Source organism: Schistocerca americana, chromosome 4, assembly GCF_021461395.2.
Source record: "Schistocerca americana isolate TAMUIC-IGC-003095 chromosome 4, iqSchAmer2.1, whole genome shotgun sequence".
Classification (NCBI taxonomy): domain Eukaryota; kingdom Metazoa; phylum Arthropoda; class Insecta; order Orthoptera; family Acrididae; genus Schistocerca; species Schistocerca americana.
This window is the reverse complement of record NC_060122.1, coordinates 612,998,241-613,017,992: the sequence shown is the minus strand read 5'-3', so window position 1 is coordinate 613,017,992 and position 19,752 is coordinate 612,998,241.

The window sequence follows — 19,752 nt, the reverse complement described above, 5'->3', positions numbered from 1 at the left end:
TGATCACTGACTCCAGTGTTGATGTGGACATCGTCCAAGAAGTCAGGTCTACTTTTTACCACTAGATCTAATACATTTCCATCACGAATTGGGTTCCGAACTATTTGTTATAGCTAATTTTAAGAGAAGGCATTAAAAGGTTTCGCAAGATGTCTCGTCACGCCAACTACTAACAAAACTGTAATTTTTGCAATTGATTGTGGATGGTTAAAGTCTCCATCGATGACTATAGTATGATTGGAGAACTTACGTTCATGTGAAGTGAGGTTTCCTCTAAAGTTTTAAGTAACATCAGGAAGTGAGTCTAGTAGGCGGTAGAAAGATCAAGTTACCATTTTATGCCCACCCAAGATTCTGAGTCTTGTCCAAACAATTTCACACCAGCTTCAATTTCTATTTCAGTGGGTTTGTGTGTCTTCTCTACTATGACAAATACGCCACCACTACTTCCCTTTACCTATCCTTTCGATGTGCACTTAACTTTTGCCCAAAAATCTCACAGCAAAAGAGTTTCAGGTTTCGAGCTTTTTTCTGTATTTTTTTGTATTATGTATTTTTCTGTATTATGTGAGCTTCACTGCCTTTTAGTAGCTGCGTAGCAGCTTCTGATGTGTAGTGCAGACCTGACCCATTTAATGGGACCCTAGAAATCTCAACCCTTTGGCGAAGTCGAGCAGGTTGCTGCCTAGCTTGTCACAGAACTCTTGAAGTCTCTAATTCAGTCCTTCTGTTCGACTCAGAACCAAGGGCCATGATCAGTTTTGTGGACAATGCTGCAGATTGTGAGTTTCATTGAAACTCCGCACAAGGCTGGTCTTCTCAACCTTCTCTGCCAGTCGCTGGAATGATACGAGTGTGACGTTGGAGCCCAGAGGATAGAGCTCATTTTTTTCCAACGAGCACCACAATCTGGTGTTGACTGCTCCCTGTTGTCTCAATGTTCCATCAGTGGCTGTGGGAACAGTCTGAAGAAGGTGCCCAGGCATACACACTGAGTGTACATGGTGTTCCGTTCTGTCCCTGCTGTCACTTCCCTAAGGGGTACCATTATTTGCCACTCTTTTGAAGTGCCGACTATTGATAGACTCCCACCCTTTTCCATTTGCCTCCTCTTGACACAGGGAAAAACATTTCTCCAACAGGTGAAATGCGTCCCACTGGCCCTGTTTCAGTTTTAGTGGAAGGTACCACCTCGAACTCGTTGTTTAGAGGGATCGGCATAACATGCTGAGTCCTCTATTACCCCTATCTGACCCGTACAGAACTCCTACATCTACCACTGACATACAACTCGTAATAAAGAGGACGAGTAATGACAGATCCTGAACTTTCCACAGAGGAGACAGGATCCACAGGAGTGGATAGCATTTGAAGTACCTCAGGTGCAGATATCATAGGTAGCGACTCTCAGGAACTCTTCCAACAAACTGATTCGCTGCAGCTGCCAATCATTTGACAGTAGTTCGGGATATTTGCAGCTGCTTATGTACTTCTACAAATTAATCCCATGTTCGAGAACAGCGTTCACAGTAGACCTGCATTAGGGCTGGTGCAAAGGTTTTCAGGACAGTGATCAAATAACTTTGAATTATGCCTACTGAATATCCTTTAATCTGTTGAGCCAAAAAAGTTACTAATTCCATTTAAGAAACACAAAACTATATTTCTATTAAAGCCACAGGAAAAACATTCTTAAAAATTACTAGTTTCCTAAAACGTGTTGAGGCTATAGTCGCTAACCAACTCGAAAATATCGTTAATTTGCCATAAATGAAAATAATGTATACTCCTCCTCAAAGGCAGACTAGATGTAACACAATACATTAGTTATAATATGTGCTACAGTAATTAAATCACAGTCACCGATTTCCTAAGAAACAGCTTATGCATTAGACAATGGAAACTTCCGAAAATTCTCAAAATGTACGTTATTTCCACTGGCATGCATTGAAATTTGGGGAGACCTGTTCTTTGGCAGTGAGTGTGAATAACAGACGCTGAACTGCTACAAAATAAGTTATCCACAGCACCTGTAACTTACTGTTCTGGCGTAACCACAAGCGCCAGAACGAAGACGAAGAACGCAAGATCAGAGAACGCAGTGGAACGACGTCGGCCAATGGTGTGCGGAATTGGAGCGCACCACGACCGGAGCGCCCTCAAGCCAAAGTGTATATAAGCGCCGCTCCTGCCAACCTCCGCCGGTCAGGTCGGCTCAGTATACGGACATTAGTGGACAGTATAGGCACAGTTGTAGACCGGAACTTGCAGATCAGTTATTAGTGATGTGTGTCAAATACGCAGGAACATTGCATAGCCAAGAATATTACTGTTTGCCTGTCACCCATCGCTTGCGACTACGCCTTGTAAATCTCCAAGTTAAGTATTGTTAATCTGCTTTATACAAATAAAACTACTAATGTTATTTGCTTGAATTGTTGTATTGCGTTCCGAGAATGCCCCATCCCTTAGGCACTTTATACGAGACAAGTTGGAAAGACCCAAGACTTACGAAAGTCTTCGAAAACACAGTTCTGTAAGTGTCAGAAAATTGTCCAACATAACCTATGTCCCAAGTAATTATACAATGAAATTAGAGCTCTATTTTTTGAACAAAGCCGGCTGTTCTCATTTTAAAAAAAGTAGTGTATTTTAAGTTTAAGCCCCTAACTGGCGATAAGAGCACGTGTTTATTGCAGCATTTGAAAATGATCGAAATTTCACATACGTTACAGTATATACAAGTATTGATACAATCAACGAATGATTATGCAGAAGTGATAAGAACAGTAAAATATGAGAACCTAGAATTTCATATCGGACACGAACCTGCGACATGCTGTCTCACACAGAAGAAAATTCCGAAATCGGCTTTTACATGAAAATGAATGTTCGACGCAGTATCAGTCAACGATTGACTGAAACAGGGAAAAGGAATACGGTAGAAGATGAATGGATAGCACTGAGAGATGAAATAGTGAGAGCAGCAGAGGATCAAATAGGTAAAAAGGCAAGGCCTAGTAGAAATCCTTGGATAATACATGATATTTTGAACACAATTGGTGAATGAAGAGAATATGAAAAATGTAGCGAATGTAGAAGCGAATGGGAATGCAGATGTGTAAAAATGAGACGGAAATAACGTGAAAAACGGCTAAGCAGAAAGGGATGAAAGAAAAATGCAAGGCTATAGAAGCAAGCATAACTAGGGGGAAGATAGATGCTGACAATAGGAAAATCAAAGACACATTTCGAAGAAAGAGAACTAAATATGCAAATTTCAAAGGACCAGATGGCTAGCCAATTCTAACCAAGGACCTTAAAGATGGAATGAATATACAGACATGGTCTAAAATGGAAATGAACTTGAAAATAATATTAGAGAAAGAGAAGACGAAGCTAATGAAGATAAGATGAGAATAATTTCGCAGAGCATTGAAAGACCGATATCTGAACAAGGCTCCTAGAGTAGATGACATACCCTCAGAATAATTGAGATCCATGGAGGAGCCCTCAGACTTCAAGAAGACTGCAATAATTTCAACTGAAAAGAAGGCAGATGTTGAGAGGTGTGAATACTACTGAACTATCAGTTTAGTAAGCCATGTTTGCAAAATACTGACACTATTTCTTATTTGTAATAAATTTACACTATATTTATTATTTACAATTATTATTACTATAATGGAAAATATGACAGAAAGTGACCTTGGAGACTATCAGTTTGGGTTGCAGAGCAGTGAAGTGACGTGTGATGCAATATTGAACCTTGACTTATCTTTGACAGTTGGTTAAAGAAAGGCAAAACTCAAATCGACATTTATAGCTTTTGTAGATTCAGAGAAAGCTTTTGAGAATATTGTCTGGAATACTCTCTTTGAAATTCTAAAGGTAGCAGGGATAAAGTAGAGGGAGCGAAAGATAATTTGTGACGTGTACAGAATCCAGACTGCAAGTATAAGAGAGGAAGGACGCGAAAGGGAAGCAGCAATTGAGAGGGAAGTGAGACAGTGTTGTAGTATATCCCTGACGTAATTCAATCTGTACACTGAGCAAGCAGTTAGTGAAAGTGGTAATAAATAAGGAAAGCAAACTAAATTTTGGGGTGAAGAAATAGAAACGTTAAGGTTTGCCAATGACATTGCGCTTCTGTCACAGTTTGCAAGGGGTTTGGATGAGCAGTTGAGAGGAATGGGTATTGTCTTGAAAACATATTGTACGATGAACAGCAAAAAGAGTAAAACAAGGGTATCTGAATGTAGTCGAATTGAATCAGGCGATACTAAAGGAATTAGATTAGGATATGAGACACTGAAAGTAGCAGATGTTTCTTTTTTTCATTTGGACAATAAAATGTCAGTGATCACCAAATTAGAGTGGATATTATGAAATGCAAACTGGTATGTGTACAAAGGCGTTTTTGAAAAAAGGGAATTTGTTAGCATCATCTATGAATGTAAGTGTTAGGAAGTCTTTCGTGGAGGAAATCGTCTGGTCAGTAGCCCTGTACAAAAATTAACCATGGGCGGTAAGCAGTGCAAACAAGAAGCGAAGCGAAGCTTCTGAAGTGTCAGAAGAATGCTGAAGGTTAGATGGGTGGATCGAGTAATAACGAGGAGGTAGTGAATCCAATAGGGAAAGAACTGAATCTGTGGCACAACTTGATTAAAAGAAGGAATCAATTGATAGGATATCTCCTGAGGCATCAAGAAATAGTCATCTGGCAATGGAAGGGGGAAATTGTAGAGAGAGACTAAGCGATGAGTACAGTGAGCGGGTACAAATGGATATAGGTGGCAGTAATTGTGTTGAGATGAAGAGGCTTGCACAGGGTATAGTAGCATGCACAGCTGCATCAAACACATCTTTGGAATGAACGCCACAAGTACAGCTTATAGGGGTGTTTAGAAAATGCCAAATGATTTTCATCACTTCCTATTTACTCTACTTTAAAATGTTTCAAAGGAATTCATATTTAATTCCACACTGCAGCACAGATCTTTAGATCATGGTTAACTATATTTCTGTCATTAAAACATATACAATTTAATTCCCTTTATTTCTTAATGCTACTCGTCTGTATTGCTGTCTGTACGAATGGCTCTTCAGTTTGTATTAATTTTCTAATTTACATTGTAGCTCATGACTTTCATATGTCAATTTCAAGCAACGATTTATTTGATCAGTGATGATTGCTCTTATGAATTAGTCACAGTTACCTATCCCAATTTCAATAAAGAGTATTAATTATTATGTTTCCAGTTGAATACGCTTCAACAAAAATTTACAATATGACTGTAATATAATTTTTTAGCAAGACTGCAACTTTTCTCACTGCCCAAACTTTAAATGGTAAGTGTAGAATACGTCATTTATTCTTTAGTATTATTAAACCTCTTTGGTTTAAATCATTTGCGAAGATCAATATTTTATTTTTATGGGGAGTTTATAAAGGCACATTTGCATGCCGAGCGTGAGTTTCCGCGGAAACGCGAAATATTAATTAAATAAATAATCGGTGACAAATAAATAAAGCCTATGGCACACAACTGCAGCGCTGTGTCGCTGATAAAACAAAAGCACAATTACGTTACTCTTATGTTTGATTAAGAAAGGGAGAGCTCTGGTAGAAGTGGTGCGAGAAGCACGTATTTTATTTTATTGTCTGGCACACCGCCATATTTCATGTTATAGAAGAATACTGCGAGTTGCAACCACACTAGGCACTCGATTCTGTAAAGAATTTATATTTATAAAAGTAAGTAGGATTATGAACTGTAGGCTTATTCATTGAATATATCTGATTTAACTAACTGTGTAACTTTTTTATGTTTAGTAGACAATCACCTCTGTACGACGTATTGGCATGGCTGGCAAATAATTGTAATATTGAGATTTAGATTATGAGTCCGCACCTACCGCAGCAGTCTTTGGAAACGATTTAATTACGAAGTCCGATTATTTCAGTTTTATTTCACGGTCAACTACGAGTAACATTGCCTTTACGAAAAAGCCATTGTCAAGCGTCTGATAACGAATAATTAAACGTCCACATTCCAGATAAGCAAAATATTAATTACAATTGCAATCACAATCACCATCATACAGATAGAATAATTAACAGATTTAAAATAACAATAATTTTTTTTATTTATTTTATTTATTTTATATTGGCGACCGTGACAGGACTTGTTATTTTGTCATTTGTTACATTGTTCTCTTTGTTTCATGTAAAAAATTAACTTTCTGGACCTGGACGTCAATGTATGAGAGATAACAAAATCTGAAGATATTTTCCAATTCTGAAATTTTGCGGGAAGACGCAATGAAACTTCCAGCAAAATAAGGTAAGACGCAGCATCTTTGCATTAGCAGGCTTGACCAGACGTATAATTCAGTGTATTAGCTTTTCAGTAAATTCTGTAGTGTTTCTTTTCCGCATAACAGTTTCAGTGATAAATTTCATTCTCAGTACTTTTCCCTAAACAATAACGTATGCAACAATACCAATACACGAGTGTACAATATGGCCGACTTCTGTACGATATCATGTAACATGGCCAGCAGCCATTACCAATAATCTCAAATTCAGTTTATATTTTTAAATTAACAGACAGCCATTGTTGCTACGAGCGATTCATGCTCAACTACATTTTATTTTAAAATCAGTGTCAAAAATTTTCTTGAAACATATATCACGTGTGGCATGGTAATAACTAGAAAACAATACGCAAAAATGGAACAGCAAGGACGTACTATTCAGACGCAATCCGACTCGGACGTGAGACAAGTGTTAGAAAATGACTTTACGACAGCAACCGGTAGTGACGATTCATCAAACATTGACGCAAGTGTTGACGAAAATTTTGACAATAGGCCGTCCACTACAAAAATTTCAAAATCTCAATCAGAGCCCATGTTAATGCATGACGTTACGTCTAATGACGCGGCGGGGGCAGAGACCTTGCAAACGGTAAACATTGCCGACATGTTACAAATGCTAATGAAACAAAACGCAGAAAATATGGCAACCATAAGGAAACAAAACGCCGAAAACATGGCAACCTTAAAGGCACAATTAGAGACACAAAATGAACAGTTAAAAACACAAAATGACGAAATCAAATCTGATCTCATAGCAATCAAGATAGGTAATGACACTTTGTGTAAACGTGTGGAACTTATAGACGCCACACTGACCAAACAGATGACTGAACTCAGTACTAAATTTTCCCAGCTTAATACGAGACAAGAAAAGACTACAACTGACGTAGCACTTTTACAGACACAAGTAAAAAACCTTAATGTCACGTGTGAAGTTCTTACTGAACAAATTCAAACATATCCTTCAGTACATGACAGCCTTGAAAAACGAATTACTGACGTACAGAATAAATTTGACAATGTTGAACAACACCTGACTGACATCTTACAATCAGATGCCACAGCTCATTTTCAAAATATTAAAAAAGAATTTCATGATTGGGTTGAGAACAAAGACAAACATTTTGATAGATGCTTACGTGAAAATTTACCAACAATTGTGCACGACTCCGTAGCGCAATACATTACTAATAACAAACAGCTGATCAGTGACGCAGTAGAATCCGTCACTGCACCCATGAGACAATTCACCGATCAACTACAGTCTGAATGTAACGAAAATATCAGTCAAAATGTACAGTTCAGAAACCAATATACATTCGAGTATGATACACACATTCCGCACACGACAAATACACAAGAACAAAACACACCACGACTACAACACATACCACGATGTGGAAACACAAACACAAGCTATTATCATGGTAAACCACAGCAACATTATCGTAATTACTCGCCAGTTGAACATACCAGTAATTACAGTGGAATAAATCCATATCACAATGCGAAGGAAGATGAAAGCTTAATGAAACACAGGCAATTTCAGATTTGTATCCCAGAAAAACGAACCATTCATCCGGTGATTTTTCTTAAATCTTTTAGTAACGCATTTCCACGCACTTGGAGTGACCGGAAAAAGATTTCATATATTGTCGGTTACATCCAAGGCGATGCAGCTGTCTGGGAATACAGTCAAGCTGACGTATGTACCACGTACAGTGAGTTTGAGCGTGCTTTTCTGAACAAATTCTGGTCGCAATCCGTCCAGGAGCGACTCAGAAGACAAATTTTAGAACCTGAAACTTTTAACAGTAAAAATGGTAACTTACGCAGATATTTTGAAAAATACTTGAACATGGGACACTTTTTAGACGAACCAGTCGCAACGCGTGATATACTCCGAGCGTTGAAGGCCAAATTGCCTTTCAACATTAAGGAAAAACTTCTACATATCCCGGATGACGATTCAGATTATTTTTTAACAGCTTTAGATTCGGTTGACATGTTACTTGAAGATCAGCGCTTCGCGCGGCAAAACAGCAGCCACAATGTTTACACTAGTGGTATGCAAAACATGCAGGCTTGCCAACACAATTCTGGCGCGCCCACAGTTGGATACGCGGTACAACAAAAACAGCAAACTCACATGCCGTCTCAGTACGGAAATCAAAATCAACACGCGTATTCCAATACAAACAATAGTTACAACAGTAATAACATTTCATGCGGCAATCCATACAAAAGGCACCGCGGTAATAACTACAACGGTAACAACGGATACAAAGGTAATAACAAAAACACAAACAGAAATAGAAATAATAGTAACTACGAGCCAAGACAGCATCAAGGTTGGACTCGTAACGATCAGTACTTTCATTCAAACTCTGCTTTACCACAGCAGCCACCAGGTCAAAATTGGAGCATACCTTACGACCGACAGGTAAGTTATAATGCGCAACAGCAACAACAACCGCAAAAGTTTGGAGATCATAATAGGCAATATCCGAATGTGAATATAATAGAAATGACACCTGATGCACAACCTCAATCTGTGTCAGTACCTAGTACAAATGCTAATCCAACAAACTAGAAACAGTCACTACTTTGCCCCAGGTCGTGGCTGAAGAATTCTTGGGGGGCGACTTCAATGTTAATCAGTTATTTGACACCACACTTGAACAACAGAATAATGATATGCCGAGTAATTCTAAACAAAAACTACCTGTTTTATTTATAAGATACAACCACAATAACAATATATCAGATGAACTTTTACAAGACAGTACACAATGTCGTTTAAACACAAATGAAGTTGGCGAAGAGTTCTCGGGCTTCCAGCCGGGTGGCGGTGTCTTCAAACAGCGACGTTTCGACGAGTGACATACTCATCATCTTCGCCAGAAGATGATGAGTATGTCACTCGCCGAAACGTCGCTGTTTGAAGACACCGCCACCCGGCTGGAAGCCCGAGAACTCTTCGCCAGCTGTATACGCCGGGAAAGCATACACTCACATTTACAAATGAAGTTGTTTTAGCATCTACTATTGGTGTAGTAGGTGGGATTCCAACTACTATTATCCTAGATACAGGTGCAGCTGTGAGCGTTTTGTCTTTTAATTTCTATAAAAAGATGTGTGAAGTGGAACCTGTGCCTGAGTTTCCTGCCCAAAACTGTAAAATAACTACTGCACTAGGTAATAAGTCATGTAGGGTTACGAAGCAAGTTTTTGTAAACGTTAAAATAGGTAATGGAACCGTACAATGGCCATTCCTGGTTGTACAAAACCTTGTGACAAATTGCATATTAGGAATAGATATTATGAGCGAGAAGGACTGCATTATAGACTTCTCCAAAGGTAAATGTATTTTAAATGATAAAGGCAGTGTAATTATTATTGATTTGGACAGGAGAACTCTAAAGCATGACAAACACTGTACAGGGTACAAGGTTCAGTTAGTACTTGACAATGACATTCAAGACATGCAAACACACTCATCTGACACAGAGCTAATGGACTTGAAAACATTGCTTGATCATAAGATAAGTGAAGCTACAGCTCTCAGTGTACATGAACGTATAAAACTACAGGAAGTGTTATCCAAATATTTACAAGTTTTTACCAAACGATTAGGTGTTATCAACACGTATGTGTACAAGATTGAAGTTAAGCCTCACAAGATCTTCTACCATAAGACATATAACGTACCGTTATCTCAACGACCTGCTGTGTGGCAAGAATTAAAACAAATGTTAGACTGGAAGGTCATTGAACCATCCACCTCACCTTATTGTAGTCCTCTACTTGTTGTCAAAAAATCAAATGGAAGCATTAGGTTAGTGTTAGACGCACGAGCTATTAATGAAATAATTTTACCGGTTCACACAAAACCTGAAAATTTAGAAGAGCAATTACAGAAATTTCTAGATGCAAAATATTTTTCCACAATAGATCTCGCTAATTCGTTTTGGCAAGTAGGTATCACTCCTGATTCTCGGAAATATACTGCATTTATGTTCGGGGGGCGAACCTATCAGTTTTGTGTTCTACCCTTTGGACTGAATGTCAGCTCTGGGGTATTCATTACAGCCCTGGATACCGTGCTTGGCGACGATTTAGTTGAGACAGTCACACACTATGTAGATGATATACTGATAGCTACACAATCATGGAATGAACACGTTGACACTCTTCAAAGAATTTTAGAAAAATTTGCACAAGCTGGAGTCACAGCCAACCTAAGAAAATCAAAATTTGGTTGCAGTGAGATAAAGTATTTAGGACATATCATTAATTCACAGGGCATACGTCCGGATCCCAGTAAATTAGATGCTATCAGAAACTTTCCTAGCCCTCGAACTAAAAAGCAGTTAAAATCATTCCTTGGGCTATGTTCATTTTTCAGACGTTTTTTGCCACAACCACTTTTGAACAGTAAACATCTGCTAAATCTACTCAGAAAGAATCAAGTTTGGATCTGGTCGGAACAGTGCCAGAATGACTTTAATACAATTAAACATGCTTTAGTGAATGCTAACATATTGAGCCATCCAGATTTCAATTTAGATTTTTGTATGACTTGTGACGCTTCACGTACTGGCTTGGGCTGTTGCTTATTTCAAGTTGTAAAGAATAAAGAGGAGGAACAGATAAGAATTATTGGGTTTGCGAGTCGCACTCTAACTGAATGTGAGCGTACATACTCCACTACTGAGTTAGAAACACTTTCCATAGTATGGGCATTCAAGAAATTCAATTATTATTTATTTGGAAAACATACGGTAATTTACACCGATCACCAGGCCCTGACATTTTTGTTAACTTGTAAACTTGTACATCCTAGACTATCACGATGGGCAGTTACACTTCAGAACTACTCTTTTGAAATTAAGTACATAAGAGGTAAGGACAACACCATTGCAGACACTTTGTCTAGACTTCCACAAGGTATGAATGATACCAACAGTGACTTAGGAAATATAAATGACTACAGGATTCTCTTAATGCAAGACAAGCAGTATCACCAATATTATATTGATATGTGCAGAAACATGGCTGAATTACAAAAATCTGATCCTCACTGGTATAAGATAATAACATTACGGTAGAAAAACACAATCATCCTTTGACTAAGTATTACAAGTTACACAATGATGTGTTATTTTACCGCCGACATCCAAATGCTACTAACTGGTGTGTATGCATTCCCAAAGAGTCTGAACGTAATCTAATTTGGCACACACACTTAGTTTGGGGTCATTATGGGACGAAAAAGTGTTTGGCAAAGCTCAGCACATACTGTTATTTTAGCAATATGAGAAGAAAAATTTACAGGGAACTAAAAACATGTGTCATATGTCAAAAATCAAAACCTCAGAATTTATCCACAAAAACAGATTTACATTCTATTTTACCCAGTAAACCCCTGGAAATTCTGTGTACTGACATCAGTGGACCGCATCCAGCAAGCTCTGGAGGCGTCAAATATATCTTAGCTTTTTACGATATATTTTCTAAACATGTAAAACTTTATGCTTTAAAATCCGCCACTGCAAATGCTATAATACGAAGATTCTCAAGTGATTACCTGACGCACGTGGGAAAACCTAAAGCAATTCTATCAGATAATGCAGCATACTACTCTGGGTACAAATGGAGAAATTTCTTGAAGGACAATAACATCAAAAGTATATTTATTTCGAGGTTTAGTCCACAATGTAACGCGACTGAGAGACTTTTCCGAGAATTAAATCGATTCATGAGGACCTATATTTCATCAAAACATACTAATTGGGTGTCCTACCTAAGTCTTTTCGAAGACGTACACAATAACTTAAATATTTACGATACGAATTACACACCTAACGAGATCATGTTCAATTGCAAACAGAACGATCAATGGATAGAACCATTACCTAAGTTGTCAGACAAGGAAATCACACCTGAACAGAAAATAAAAGAAGTATTGACTACATTGACACATCACGCACAAATACGAAACAAACATCACAGAAACATAATAAAAAGAAAACAAAAATTCGAGGTAGGAATGCTTGTACTACTTCGTACTCATCATAAATCTGTAGCACTCAAACGACGCAACGCTAAGTGGCGTCTGCTATATGAAGGACCTTATATAATTCTTAACATACCGCATCCTGGTGCGTATCTGTTACAACATCCTAGAACTAACAAAATTATTGGGCTATACGCACACCGAGATCTTAGAGCATTTCATGCTGAATAATGTCAAAGTCATACCCATCAAAATATTGCTAAGCAACTCGAAAAACTCTGTTGTTACAACACAGATAATAAGTAGTATAGAAATTTTCATTTCAGCGGTTCCAGTGACGCAGTTGAAGACAGAAGAACTCTTCTTTCAGCGCGCGCCTCCACCTGAAAGACGGAATATTAAAGTAAAATTTATGATTACGTAGCAGTGGATGACATATTAATTTTCACGGAACATTTGTTACTGAAGGTACCACTGACTTGGTGTGACACCTGACGAACTGACAGACGTCATCTGTGAAGCGATCTTTTACTTTGAGAAATAGATTAGACGCACATCTCTCAACACGAAAAGCGTCTATCAGTAGTCAAGGCCACACAGACACTCTACACACACGCACAAAACGCGAGGAATCGAACATTTTCTCTCTCTTACTATTTTGAATATTTATTGAGTAGTGAAAACGCCTGGTCTTGCCTACTGATGTAATGAATGTTGTGTCTAACCTATCTTAATTTCAGATGACATCACAAAAAACATCGATAATATCCCAGCAAAACCGCTAAAGAGGATGTAAATATCTGCAATTCATGAAATCAAATGTGACACAATGTAATAACCTATAGCGATGTAATGATGATGTAAACATGTTTATGTGCAACTACATTATGTTTATGCTAAGAAAATATGTGATGTGTGTATGTATAATTACTTATTTTTTTAACTGATGTATAGTGTAACTGTTGCTATGTAAAAATTTGAACAAAACGAGTGCCAAAAAGACATTGCATAGTGAACCACTGTTCACGGACATTAACGAACATTACTAACTCTGCAACTACGCGGAAACCTATGTGAAAGAAACTGTTAATGCCATTCATTATGCAGCGCATCAATGTAAACGCGATGAACGATTTCCTTGATTAATAACTACGAACATTTAGGTGAGCTATATTCAGCAAAAAACTGAAAATGTGAAGTGCATAATTCGTGCATCGTCTAGTGACATTACTACAGTACCCAACTTCAAGATGTTAACTGGATTAAATGGACACAAAGTGCCTGTCCAGAAAACAACACGACGGGTGGAAGAATTTTGGTTGGAACTTCAGGGAATGAAATGTTCTCGAAATGTGACGGACACTCTTACCTGGACTGTCCAAGGATCGACGCCAGCTATGTGCCGTCCGAGGTTCTGCAACCAAGCTTCCACGGAATGTAAAAAACGAACTGCACGTGGAACAATTACTCGACGGGTCACGTCTGATCTGTAATAAGCAATGCTTTTAGTCACAACGAACTGCATCACTACGACTATAATGGAAATGAAAAATGGACACGCTTATGTATTAATCACGTTGTTATACAACGATGTTACTGTGATCAAAAAACTTTACCACGACGATACTAACCTGTAAAAAATTATTGTGCAGCGGATGAATATGAACTGTAATAACGACACGATGTGTATAGGTCAACGCACCTGAAAAATACGGACATTTTTCTTTGAAGTATTTCAAAACAATACTATGTAACTAAGAACATTCAACAATCTAAGTTGTATTGTGTTATAACAAATATTGTAAATTTAAAACTAAGTTACCTGTCATAGAATGTAGTCTTCATATGTAATCTTGGTTGAATATTTTCTTTGTGCAACGACTGAAAAACGCGCGCACACGAACAATATGATCTGCAATACTGTGCCGCGTGATCTAACTGTACGATATAACGGCAGTGCCACAGTTACACAGACGCTTCTGCGCATGCGCGCACTCTATCTGCCAACATAAGAACTTTTACAGCGCACCCGCGTCATTCAAATTTTGTATATAATGTGTATAATGTGTAATGTAAGTCATGTAAATAGTTGTAGATAACTTAGATTTTCTTGTGCCTTTAGGTGAATTGCTCGCCTGCAGGTGTGTCCTTTCGCCTCGCGATTCAGGGGGCAATATAAAGGCACATTTGCATGCCGAGCGTGAGTTTCCGCGGAAACGCGAAATATTAATTAAATAAATAATCAGTGACAAATAAATAAAGCCTATGGCACACAACTGCAGCGCTTTGTCGCTGATAAAACAAAAGCACAATTACGTTACTCTTATGTTTGATTAAGAAAGGGAGAGCTCTGGTAGAAGTGGTGCGAGAAGCACGTATTTTATTTTATTGTCTGGCACACCGCCATATTTCATGTTATAGAAGAATACTGCGAGTTGCAACCACACTAGGCACTCGATTCTGTAAAGAATTTATATTTATAAAAGTAAGTAGGATTATGAACTGTAGGCTTATTCATTGAATATATCTGATTTAACTAACTGTGTAACTTTTTTATGTTTAGTAGACAATCACCTCTGTACGACGTATTGGCATGGCTGGCAAATAATTGTAATATTGAGATTTAGATTATGAGTCCGCACCTACCGCAGCAGTCTTTGGAAACGATTTAATTACGAAGTCCGATTATTTCAGTTTTATTTCACGGTCAACTACGAGTAACATTGCCTTTACGAAAAAGCCATTGTCAAGCGTCTGATAACGAATAATTAAACATCCACGTTCCAGATAAGCAAAATATTAATTACAATTGCAATCACAATCACCATCATACAGATAGAATAATTAACAGATTTAAAATAACAATTATTTTTTTTATTTATTTTATTTATTTTATAAGTTCCATGTGGGAAATCTACAAAATAAGAACACTGAGAAAATGTCCTTCTTTTCTTTCAAAGATATCAAATCATAATTTATTGCAACCTGCAACTCTTTCCACGCACACACTGTGATGGAAATCGCAAAAAATCCATCAACTTGACCTTTCTCATATAGAAAGGAATCAAAATGAAAACAATACAAATTTTCATTCCACTTTTCATCCGATAAAAAAAAATCAGCCTCTTCAGTCATTGGCTTCCAATTAACTAGGTATCCAAAATGAACATGGACCTCTGAGTGCGGACCTGAAGCCATTTTAAGTTCAGTGTTGTTCCTGTTTGCTACAATTCAATGTTTGAGCTCTAAGGTTTTACAACAGGTGGATGTCAATGTTTTGATGCTTTTGATGGTAATTTTGTGCATCACATTTGCCATGCTGCTTACTGATCTGTGTGGCCTACAATTAACTTCTTTCTTTAATAGAAGAGCTAGTTGCAATGCAACTCCTGGAAATATTGATAAAAACTTTTGGTAGTAGTTCGTTAAGCACAGAAAAGATTGTGTTCCTTTTCCGACTGTGGCATCACAAAATTCTGTAAGTCTTTTATTATCCTGGAATCCACTTGTATTACCTCAGGGTTAATTACATGACCTAAATACGGCACTCCATCTAGTGAAGAGTGAGATTTCCCTACTCTAAACATTAAATGTGCCACACAGAATCGCTTAAACTCTTCTTTTAGCCTTGAGACATGCTCCTCCATGTTTTTCACAAGGACGGTTGTGTAACCTAAACTATACACTGCCAAAGGTTTCATCTTCACAAACCTCTATCTAAGAAATGCTGAAGCATGTCCGGCACATTCTTTAATGCAAAAAGCAAACCTCCTGATGGAACTCCAGCACTACTTTCAGTTGTTGATAGCCACTCCCCAGATCAATGGCAGAAAATTATATGCATTGTTCCAGACTGTCCAAAGTTTCTGATATATTTGGGATCGAATCAGTGTCTGTAATAGCATGTTAAGATGTCTATAATCGCAACAATAAACTTTGGTTCCAACAGCACTCTTCTTAACATCGATCACCACTGTTGCTCCCAAGGAACTGGCACTGTTCTCAGTAATAGAGTACTGTAACTGATGATCTTCAAACTCCTCCGTCAATGGTTTTGGGTGATAAGGCATGCGGTATGATTTACAATACACCAGCGAATAATTCCCAGTTGGGATTTTCTGCTGTATTAATGGGGTCGCCGACATCAGTCCAAAAAGTTTAAACAATTCCTGAAATTCTAATAGCAACTGCTCTATTGCTATTGTGTTCCTTTCAAGCGCTTTACATTTTCCTGTATACGGTCGACTTGCTTATGCTCATAGTCCAATTTGGCTCTTTTCAAATCATGGTTCTCTAAAATACCAAAATTGGTGACCATCAGACTTTTAAAGAACTCCATGACCATGGTGCCACAGTTATCTATTGGAACAGGCACTACCTGCTCATGGTATAATTCTAGTATGTGTACCACACTCCTGTATATGAAACACCATGCCTTGTTCAACACATAATTTTCCTTTATTGGCTCTACAACACATAATGCTTTTCCCGTACTTTTCAGTACACTATCACACAAATTGGTCATTAATGGCTGTGCACACATTTTAAATGTCCTCCTCGCACCAGGGATGAACCCCATGGCAGTGTAGCCCTGTGAGCAGTTTCCCTGCCACAGTTTTGTTCAAATGTTGCGGCGGCTTTCCGTCCCTTTTACGACGGACCTGCACCTCTCCTGTGAACATTGTCTCAGCAGATCATCAGTAGGAAAGCCGTGTGAAACCTATTGTTCTTCGACGTGAACCCGGCTGCAATTAAAATCACTAATCTACGTTTCGGGCGAAACACGAAATGAAAGGTTGGAAATTTTGTCCTTATTTAATATATTCTGAAACTTAGGTGAACAAGTATCACTGCCAAGACCGTGCTAGTCTTAACACAGTCACTCACAATCCCTTTGACTCACGTTAGCAAGTTTATGGTGTTGCATTTCCCGAAAATGTAATAGCTACAAAAATACTAATTGTTTTTGATTAAGAACGCCCGCCAAATATTAAGTCTGTCTGTACCAAATGCAGTCACGGTTTTTAGACACCGACCTGCTCAATACGCCACGCGGAATATATATCTTTTCTCGTCACAAAATTCACTTAAAAATTCCGAAATTTCTACACGAACATCGGAATAATTATGACGTCACTTTCCAACACTTTTGATGTATGAAACACTGCTATATCCGGCAACTTATCATTTCCATCGGAACTACTACTACACACGTCCGAACTGTTTCATGGCTAGGCTCCGACTCCTCTCTAGAATACTCTAAGTCTTCTCTACCAGCAGAGAAATGCGCGCGAAGAATATTGCTTTACCATTGGTCAGTTTACTCAACAGCCAATAGCAAAACAACATTCTCCCGCGTCAGTCCGCGCTTTTCATCCATAACCAATCGCAAAATAGTAAACCTCACGACTGCACTTTTGACCGACGTAATTATCTAATATACTTAAAGTTTTTTTATGCATAAAGTTATTTACTATTGTTATTTATACCCGAATTAACCTCCCCTTTACCATAAATTTACTTTACAAAACTATTCTACAAGAATCCCCTCTGTACATATCCATACTTCTTCGGAATGTTCTCACACTAAATCCTACTACATAACTCGTTAAACAATTATCCTCATATTAACCTTAAACGACACTCATGCATCATTCGTACTGCTAAAACACATTTATAACATTTTACATACACACAAAAAAGTAATAACGCTTTATGAAAATACTAGAACAGTTTATGAAAAACATTCTATTACTTTAGAGCACTCTAGTGGCCAGAATCGAAACTAAAATCACAGTCCCTCTATCCAATATTGTCCTCTATCGGCTGATACATAAACTACATGTGCGTCCAGTCTCGCGTCACCATCTGTCACTATCCAGCTCTGAGACACATCTCCCACTTAACCGCCTCCAAGGCAGGATCGTTATATGGCGCTACGCCTCAATGTGTACTGCTAAGGTCGTCAGTCCCTATGCTTACACACTACTTAACCTAAATTATCCTAAGGACAAACACATATACCCATGCCCGAGGGAGGACTCGAACCTCCGCCGGGACCAGCCGCACAGTCCATGACTGCAGCGCCTGAGACCGCTCGGCTAATCCCGCGCGGCCTGCCAGAGTTTTACCATGCGCCAATCAAAGTAAGTTTAGCATGTTGTTTAGTCAAGAACTCCAACCCTAAGATCGCGCAGTAGCCACCGTCAGTATGAAACAAGATTTTCACACAAACCCTAAAAACCTTTGCCCCAATCCGAAAATTTAATATCGACGAATGTGGGAAACGAACAACACTTACACCCAACCTACTTAATCTACGTCATGGTGGTGAGTAGACAGCCCCATGGCTGCCACCATGGAGAAGCAGCGAGTGCAGACCATGGCCAAAGTTGAAGCGCAATATTGTTATTGTGTTGGCAGGGGCCACGTCAGAGGCCCAGTCTCACATCAGTGCAGGACACATCTGATGACGGTTGAGGAAATACACGTCCTCAGTGCAAGTGCACCTCAGCTGCACTCGAGTTGCAGAAATACTCGTACAGGCGGCGTTTTTGTGACGAATTGCCCTACTTGTTGCCATGTCCACGTGAAAAGCGTAGCCTCAGACGTCGTATATGGAGCAAGCCATACTGTCGTAAGGCAGCTGGCGGAGTGCAGGCCGCTGAAGTAGCAGTGTTACAGTGCCTCCAACATGTGTTAGTAACTAAAGGCACACTTGTGGTCTGCTCGAGCCGATGCTTCAATGTTTCCACCCGTTGGACAATGTTTTCTGCGCAATGCACCTTCACTATATCATACTTACAAAAAGAACTAATTCAGGCTCAAATACAGCAGAGATTCTATTAGGCCTTTGAACTTTTCTCTATTTTAGCGATTTCAGGTCTGTCTCAATGCCACTGATGCTGTAAGTTTCCATTCGAAGGACGTACAATCTAGATTCGGTATGCCAGTCAGACAAAATCACCGTGGGCCTTGAGGTAATCAGTACACCTACGCACCAGGCTGAAGACATCCATTTGGTAAAACACTGTGTCCTGCTGCGTGAAGAAGTCCGTAACTGCTCGCTACACGTCCTCGTCTGACAGGAACCATCCACCCTGAAGACATAGTAGCCGCAGCACTGTAGGGCAGGTGTTCGACTGTCTCCTACTTCAGTTGGCGTGACTTCTGCTTTACGAAATTTCCGATATGGGGACGACTATTATCACCAAGAAGCATGGAACTTGGCAAACCATTCCTCAATGGTGGTGTTCGACAGATTTGCAGCCCCATGCACATTTTTCGTTCTCTGATGGATATCTATCGGTGTATGTCCTTCGTCAACCAAGGAAGGAGTAACAAGAAGT